We start from the raw sequence: 10,070 nt of genomic DNA, 5'->3' as shown, positions 1-10,070 counted from the left end.
AATGAAATATTTTCTGTGCAGAAAACAACGTAATATCATATGCCATTTAATAAACCTTGGCCTTCTATTGGTTAAAAATAATGTAATATTAAACATAAGAGAAAATTATTGACAAATACTTAAAAAGCGGATGTTGAATGTAGGTGTTGCAAGAGGGACCGATATTTAATTTCGTGGCTCTGTAACCAAACAGTATTGAAAGCTAAGAAAAATATGCTTTATCTGAGCGATTACAACATTATAGCTAGTAATTTTCGTTAATATTTTTTACTTATTGGAGATGTAGTAAATAAGTTAGAGAATGTGGGAAATTCAGGATATGTTTCTTTATATTTCCTAAAGAAATTAAGAACTTAGAACGATTTTATGCTATAATATGAGCAAACAAAAAGTAGTTGCACTAAATTTTTAATGTATTTGTTTGTTTGCTTAGAATTAAGCACAAAGCTACACAAGTGGTTATCTGTGCTCTGCTCACCACGGGTATCGAAACCCGTTTTTGGCGGAGTGAGTCCACGGACTTCCGCTGTGCCACTGGGAGGCATTTTTAATGTAATACACTAAATATCTCGTGATATGCACAGTAAAGGATATCCGTGGCGATAGGGGTAATATACTGAAAAGTAACAAGAAGTTTCTTCTTTTGAAGGCCCGGCATGGCCAAGCGTGTTAAGGCGTGCGACTCGTAATCTGAGGGTCGCGGGTTCGCATCCCCGTCGCGTTAAACATGCTCGCCCTTTCAGCCGTGGGGGCGTTATAATGTGACGGTCAATCGTTGGTAAAAGAGTAGCCCAAGAGTTGGAGGTGGGTGGTGATGGCTAGCTGCCTTCCCTATATTCTTACACTGCTAAATTAGGGACGGCTAGCCCTTGAGCAGCTTTGCGCGAAATTCAAAACAAACCAAACTTCTCCACTTCTATAAATCTATATTCTCAACATCAATAAAATTCACGCAATGTTCCAAAACCTCAACGTCATTAAACAAAACTTCCAATAATCGCCTGCTTTAACTCTGTTATTATAAAAAGAAACTAAACAATCATGAAATCTTAACTCACAAAATAATTAAATGATACTTTTTACACTAAACTTTTTTTTAGATCATGACAATAACTAGACAATTTATTCTTCAAAAAGCAAAGTTGATCACATTGTGAAGAGAATGATGGGGTCTCACCATGATAAAAAAAGAAACTAGATTAATTTGAAAAACGATTGTTGACAACCTTGTTCAGTTGCAACATCTCTGAGACACTCCTTTCTGCGGTTGAAATAATTGTTCCATTATGTTCTGACAACTGAGGTGTCTGGTATTTCTTGCAGTTTTGAAGTTCTATTTTATATACAGGAACTATTTTGTTCATGAAATGCCATGTATGATGCTATGAAATATTAACGTTTGCGTAGAATAAAAGCGTTGCGAGAATAAAAACATGTAATTTGCCTCTTTTTTTTCTATTAGTGGATATATTTACAAAGAGTTAAGTTTTTAGTGCTGGATTTATTTTCCATAATGTGTTGTAATGCTGAAGTTAAAAAAACTTGCTAAGCAATATTTGCTAATTGCTTCAATATTGATTAGCAAAAATACACCAAACTGTTTTTCCTCTGGTGATGTTGAAGTTGCTCTGAAAATTTTTATATTATAACTAACTTTCGTATGCCACACTAAATCTAATACTTGTTTAATGTCACGTGCACTGTGTAATTATTCACTGTGTTTTCGATTGCACCTCAAACTAACCTTTTTTGCCTTTTTTCAGAAGAAGAAAAAGTAAAGATTCAGTTGATATTTATCAAAATTGCATGATTATCAGAAATTGTGTATTTATAAACTATATGCCAGCTGGCTAATATAAAAACATTGAAAAGATAATTAACTTGAAAACATAAGTGAAGCAACATAAATATTATGATTCAGTTAATTAATATTTATCCAGTGTGATTTCCAAAATCCTATTATCATTAATAATGTATTTTAACCTATTTAAGTTGTTAATTACAAAACTGTGAAAACGACCGTTAAAACTATTAAAATGTCTGAAAAACGGCATCATGTTCTAATATATCAAACCAATGTGCACCATGAATATTTTAACAATTATGGCAATGTAATTCATTCCAGTTCTTAAAACATAATGTTTCTAAGATCACTGTTTAGCAAACAGTTTGTAATTAAGCTCAAAGCTACAAATGGGTTACCTATACTCTGCCCACCACTGGTATCGTAAAACGGTTACTAGCCTTGTAAATCCGTGGACATACCGTTGTTTCTAGAAGAAAGACGCAAGATGCGGCAAGCGATAATTATGGCACATTAACAGTGACGTTCTAAATTATACGTTTTAAAACACTAAATCTGACGTCAAGAAAATGCGATAATTTTATTTTTATTAATTTAATTATTTTTACTACATTAAAAATAGTATAAAGCTAAAATAAATGTTAATTCCTTAGATATTTGCTAATTTTATTTGAACTATTTCACACACTAAACAAATTTTATTAATTATATTCAAAAATGAGTTAACTTATGGTTTTAAATTTAAGTTTATATTACAAATTGAATCCACAACGTTTCCATTATAAAGAAATCATTAGTTGTGACATTTGCCCATAACTTCTATAATTGCCTTTTAAATTAATGGGAACTACTTTTCCATGTTAGTATCTACAAGCAATAGGCCTAAAATAATATGCAAACTGGGGTCTGCTCCCAGATTCCAGCTGCAGGCTTCGCCCCGGACCATCTTAGCGACTCTGTTGACTAAGTTTTAGTTAACTATCCTCCCCTCTCCCCGGTACTGGTTATGTTTTTAACATACCAAAATCACGGAGAAAGTTATACTAAATAATCACTGTCTTAGTAATATGACAGATATGCAGGCGATTATACTTCGTACTCTCTTAATTTTACGGAACATAAACAGAAGGTTATGCAAGTCATTGTCAAATTTTACTAATTACATACATGGAATATCATATTAAGAAAAATCGTTAATTTAAAAGGGTGGGGGGAATCCAGATCGTCAAAAAATTACAAAAGCAAGTTAATCAAAACGCACAGATTATACTTTTAAGACTGACTACAACTAGGGATTAAAAAAAGTAAACAAACAACGCTGGAAATAACATATATATTCCATTCTCAAGCTACAAATCTCTATTTTGATTCCAGGTCTGCGATAGTTATCAATTTTAGTGGAGCCAAAACGTGAACTTTTAGCTTAAGAAAATAATGTAGACAATATTTTCAGCCTTGTTTGTTTACTTTTCAAGAGTTCCTAGTTATAGGCTTGAAAATATAATATTTACATTTTGATTCAACTTGTTTCTGTCTTCTTTAACGGTCCCTATTCCTCCTTTTTAAATTTAAAATTTTTACTAATTTTATATCTTAAGTTATTTTATGTCCATTCATAGGGAATAAATTTTATGCTACATGCATGCATAGACGTTCAGTTGAACGTTACGTGTTTTCCACCAGTTTTTTTCGCTACATTGACTTTCTTTTTCACCCAACCATCATACTAAACTTATTCAAATAAATAACAAGTGTACAACAAACAAAAACACATGCACTAGTTTGCAACTATAACGAACAAAATGTAACCTTGTTCTCAAAGAACCCTCTTGAAGGTAAATATTGTATCATCATAGATTTAATGACCGGCTTCCATCAATGTCACAGAGTAATGTAACAAATACCGAGCAGCAACAAAGCAGTCTCTTCAAAACAGAAAAATGTTTCTTCTAAAGTAATAAATACAGCACAGATATAATGCAATGTAAACAGACACTAAAACGTGCTTACCTATGTATGTTCTTCAACAGCCTACTGTAAAGAAATTTGCTAAAACAAGGCAACCCAAATAATACCTGCATATTAAACAATAACACCAATCGACAACATTTACTACTACCTTCACACCAATTATTTAAAAATAGAAATAACTATATGAAATAGTACTATATACAGTTGTAATACATACTGAATAAGCACTTAAGATTTATGCTAAGTATAAGACACAGTAGAAAGAATAACCACTGTTGTCTAAGTAGGAAAATTTACTAAGGTAATCGTCCACTTTTAAAAAACGTGCTGAAATATAGTTGCTGATTCCTAAGTAGGGATGGGTCCGGTTAAAAATGGTAATTTCGTACGGCAGCGAGTAAGCCAAGACTTCAGCGAAATCCAGCCAAAGAGATATAGACAAAAAACTCTTCATTTTTCAAGTACAAAACTGCCTCTAAAGTTCGTTTAACCTTCCTTGACGTCTAGAAAACGGGCAATAAAATCCTGGATCTCTTTTTCTTACTTCCTTATTCTCCGTTAGCTGTAACTTATAAACCACAATAGGCCTGGCATGGCCAAGCGCGTAAGGCGTGCGACTCGTAATCCGAGGGTCACGGGTTCGCGCCCGCGTCGCGCTAAACATGCTCGCCCTCCCAGCCGTGGGGGCGTATAATGTGACGGTCAATCCCACTATTCGTTGGTAAAAGAGTAGCCCAAGAGTTGGCGGTGGGTGGTGGTGATGACTAGCTGCCTTCCCTTTAGTCTTACACTGTTAAATTAGGGACGGCTAGCACAGATAGCCCTCGAGTAGCTTTGTGCGAAATTCCAAAACAAACAATTATAAACCACAATATGTTTACAGTCAAAGTGGAAAACAAAACAATTCAATACTCCCTAGAATGTAACTTTTCATTCGTAAGTAGTAATTGATCCACAATAGGCTAAGTAGAACACAAAATACTAACCACGGTCTCTGATCAATAAGCCATTATGTTTGTTAAATGGAAGTAGATAATCCACCATATATTCCTTACCGCATCGCGCAGTATCCTCGTCATGACTTATCTTGCTTCAAGAAGTGATATGCTAAGATGTTAAGAAACTATCAGGTAACCCGTCCTGACATTTCTCTTTCATCCTCTCTCCCAAGCACTTTAAGTGTTCATTTCATCTATTTTACAGATGTACAAATACAAGAGCAGTTGGTAAAATATAAGTTCAAAGAAAGAAGAATAAAACAACTGATAAAGTTGAAGCTTGAACTATGAAGCTAACAGATTTAGGGGCTTTGTTTTCTAGTGCCGAAACCCTTGCCAGCCAAGACAGTGTACACAAAAAATTTCTTGATGTTGATGACCATAAACCACATCATATCAAATCCAGTCCTTGCCCTCAGTCAGAAAGTGTCGAAAACCTACACATCAACCAAGACAGTGAAAACAGTTATGTAGTAACTACAACTTTCGGTGCTGATTACAATCAACTTTATCAAGTTGATTCGACACCAACCAACAGGAAGGAATCAATTATTGCAATGGCGATGAAGCTAATAACCCATCATTTGTATTCGAAGCTTGGGACATGAACACAAGCTTCTGACGAAATGTGAGATTTTGTTTATGCTTCGGAGATTACCTCTAGTCAGTACATGGATAAGGATATCAGTGCATCTATAAAATTGATTCCAGGTTACAAATATAAATGTCACTGCTCAAAGACCATTCTCTTTTATCATGAGCAATTTAATGAAGAAAAGGTTAAAAGAGACTGGCTTTGCTACTCACCATTGAAGTGGAACGTCATCTACTTTATGTGCAAGTTGTTTTAAACAGAACTGGAAAGTTCTTCTCTAGCAAAAACTGATCTGGTTGGGCTCTGGAACTATTTATTAGGGTATTGTATTTTGCTGTATTAACAGTGTTGATTCCTCACAGTCTCATGATGTAATGGCCATGTTCCTCATGCTTATAATGATTACCTCTTCCTAACATCCTTTGAGAAGAGTTTTTATCCCCACAGGCTGTTGTCTGCAGTTCCTGGCAATATGTCCTTTCAAGTTATACTTGAAACACATATTGATTTGTTCTTTATTTTCTGCATTCAGTGCAACTAAGTTTAGCTAATTCTTTCAGTTCTTCTAGACTGTTATTAGGGGAATTTTCTCAACCCAAACGAGCCGTTTTTGCATATAAATTTCTCAACAAGTGGGTTTCTCGACATCACTGATTTCTTAAGTTTAAATAGGAACACTTTTTTCATTCGTAAATCTGCGTTGAACTTCGTTTTAGATATTTTTTCTTGTGTGTCACTCTTACCTCTTGATCTTCTAGCTTTCTGTTTGTTTGTTTTTGGACTTTCGCACATAGCTACTCGAGGGCTATATGTGCTAATCGTCCCTAATCTAGTAGTGTAAGACTAGAGGGAAGGCAGCTAGTCATCATCACCCACTGCCAACTCTTGGACTACTCTTTTACCAACGAATAGTGGGATTCACCGTCACATTATAACGTCCCCACGGCTGAAAGGGCGACCATGTTTGACGCGACGGGGATGCGAACCCGCGACCCTCAGATTACGAGTCGCACGCATTAACACGCTTGGCCATGCCGGGCCCTTCTAGCTTTCTACAAAGCTTTTCTTGGTGCACTTTTTATTCTTATATCACTTTCCTTTTTAACTCCTTTTCTTCCACCTTTTTTGTTTCATTTTCATTATTTTTTTACATTTTTAATCTTCTGTTTTATTATTTTAACTTTCTGTTTTTTTATATATTATCCTAATGCTTTGTTTTTTTCTGTTTGTTCTTTTTTACCAGTGTTTCACCATATCCAGCGACGTTTTGTCTTATCTTGTGCTTGTTATGGTCTTAATTATAACGAGAATGTTGTGAAAATTGTATTAAATATATGATCTTAATCGTACGAATCCGAGTAGACATTTGTACTGTGTATGGTTTTCATCATTCTAAAGAAGTGACAAAATGGTTTCATTCTGTTCACGTATATCCAAAAACTTATACTATATGTTGTCATAACAATACCAAATACGTAAAGAATATTATTATCAAATCAACAATACAGAGGACGTTGTAATAGTTATGGTGTTCATAATAACAAGAATATGGTTTCGGTTGTCCTAGATGTTGTTCTAGTCATACCAAATATAAAGAGAAGGTTGTACTATAGCCAATGTCTTAACTATACTGAACATAGAAAGAGGGTTGTACTATAGATAGTTGATATTAATTGATGTTGTTACGTATTGTAATTTAACTGGACAAGTCTCCAATTTATTATCCTACGTATTTTACCTATTACAATTTCAAATAGCCGAACATTTTAATTTCAATTTAGAAGCTAATTGAATTTTTATATGTATCCAATTTATGATATTTGACAACAAGATTACTACACATTATTTTATTTATTAACACAAATGTGTTTTAATATACAAATAACAATACAATTTATAATAACATTTATTACTAATATTCGTTTGTATAAAAGAGTTTTACAAGCTTCCATCTTTCTTCTATTTGGTCTAGAACTAAATATTTCATTGACAGTCGAGGTCCATGACGAGCGAAGTAATTCTGCGTTGATATTGTTACACCTCGTTTAGCGCAGATAGCCTTCGTGTAGCTTTGCGCGAAATTCAAAACCAAACAAACAAACACATCGCTTAAGTTAGGTAGCTGTCTTTTCTTGGCTGGCCTCACACCGCTTACAAGCAGACTTTTTACCGACGAAGATATTTAATGTCCTCGTAGAAATACGAACGTCCGAAGTAAATTCACTGAAGTTGATCGTTTGTAATGTTCGAAATCTATAAACAATCGTTGTCAAATATCTGTAGTTTTCCAATTAATAAGCGTTTATCACAATTATAGCTTCCGAGGCTTAAATATACTGACTGTAGCTGACCAACAATATTCTTTATATCTATCTCCGCGTCTTGCGATAGTAGGCTTTTATACTCGTTAGAATAGATTCTCAAAAGTTCAACAATATTGGAAGATAGCTTGGAAGATTATAGTTTTCGAGGCTTACAATAAACTAACCAACAATATTCTTTATATCTATCTCTGCTTCTTGCGATAGCTAGCTTCTATACTTATTAGATGAGATTCTCAAAAGTTTAACAGTATTGGAAGATACACTAGTGTTTTCGTAAAATATATATTGTTGATTCTTACTTTTGAGAATCTTCTATAAATTTAGAGAACAGGCAGGTGTTGCACAATACGCACCCAATAATATACGTCACAGGCATCAAACTGAAACAAACGCAGATATTAAAATAAACGTATAACAGTAAATCAATTAGTACCGCTGATCGAACTTTTATATATTTATAACCACTGGTGGATATTTAAGGGCTCTGAGGGGGGAAATGCCCCACACTCTAATTTCTCGAAAATAAATCAAGCTATCGGCAATTATATAAATCCACGCTGTAAAATCTTATTACACCACCTTACACGTTTTATCATGAATTTAAATTTCAAAATATATGTTGGTCCAGCCACCCAAATCACGTGTATGTGCGTAGTTTATGTATGTATTAGCAAGTGCTACAAAACTTGTTGATTGATTGTTTTTGATTGAAGGTTTTTCTCCAAATTTCAATTATGCAGATCCCAGACCGTGCGAAATCATCACCGAAATGTATTATTGTATATAAAATTACCAGATATCTTTCAAAAGATTTGCCAAGTGAAAGTTATGGAGCATTTTCAGAAACAGCCTTTAACCATCATCAAACAGGTACTCTGCAAAATCATGTCCCACATATTTGGGTCTATAAACGATAACCTTCTTAAATGTACAATATCTCACATTTTTACTCTGTCGTATTCTCGATGGATCTTATCCTGTCACCAAACATTTTGAAATATTTGTCACTGTCTACAACTTTATTTCTACTCTAATATTTTGTCTTAAATCACGTTTCGTCGTTGTCTTTCTATGGAATTATAATGTGAAATTTTATGGACAAAGAACAGCTGTTAACCACAACTTCGTGTTTTGAATTTCTGTATTATAGTAAGTATTTTAAAATTTGTTTTGCGTCTTTTAATTTATTGGTTTGACATCTTTACATTTGATGTTTTTTCTCTCATTGATACCCGTAGATGATCACATTAGTCCATCACAGTAAAGACAGCTTAGGTTAGTTCAAGAAAAAGTATTGGTAGAGAAAATTGATACATATATATGATAATTAAATGCTAAAATAGTTAGAAGATAGAAAAGAAGTAATCTAACAAGAGAAGGGGGGTTATACGCTGTTAGTTATTTAACACTATTCGATAATCATTCGCCGAAAACAACGCCATATGGAACTGTTACACAATATATATTGTTTTGATAACAAAGTCATAGAGAAGGTAACTGATGAATATTTCATACTAGATTTCAAGATTTATTTAAATTCTGAACAATATAAAATACCAGAACTGTTATTTTCCTATTTTGAAAACCTTATTTTCCTTCTCTTTTTGGCCCCGCTAGTACAGCGGTATGTCTACGGATTTACAACGCTAAAATCAGGGGTTCGATTCTCCTCGGTGGGCTCAGTAGACAGTCCGATGTGGCTTTGCTATAAGAAAACACACACACACCTTCTCTTTTTTCATTATTTGCTTATTGCCTTTGCTTTGAATAGTAATTAAGCACAACGCTGAAAAATACACTGTAATTACAACTTAATAATAATAACTACATACACTAGCATTTTATCATAAGATTGAACGTCTGTTTTTAAGTTCGTTAAAAAGTAATTAATAAATTTTTGGTCCACGAAGTCTACTACCTTGGTGTAAACCTGGTTACTTAAATCAAAATGAACTTATTCTGTGTACCAGTGAAGGTTGTTGAAATACGATAAGCTTAACCTGCAATAAAAGAAGGGAACGGTAGTTGCAACAAAACAGTTAAACTTGAAATGAATAACTTAAAGTTTTAACATGTTCAAGACTGCCGCAGTTGCATAACCAGACGAATATGTAGTTAACACTTTGGTAATCCAGTTATAAACAATATATATATGTAACACGTCTAATATTTTCTCGTATCTCAACAAGTTCAAATTTGCTGAATAAGATAATCATATCAAATTACCCTATCAAATCCCAGTTATTGAATTAATACACTTTAAAGCTTAGTTCTTAAATGAGGCTGCATTATTTCCCACAAATAAATTTTAAATGACTCATTCTATCACCTCTAAGACTAGGTTGTTCTTCTTTTCATATTAAAATCCCACACAAGTC

Source organism: Tachypleus tridentatus, chromosome 5 (assembly GCF_004210375.1).
Source record: "Tachypleus tridentatus isolate NWPU-2018 chromosome 5, ASM421037v1, whole genome shotgun sequence".
NCBI lineage: Eukaryota > Metazoa > Arthropoda > Merostomata > Xiphosura > Limulidae > Tachypleus > Tachypleus tridentatus.
The sequence above is the reverse complement of the archived record's forward strand: the minus strand, read 5'-3'. Positions refer to the sequence as shown.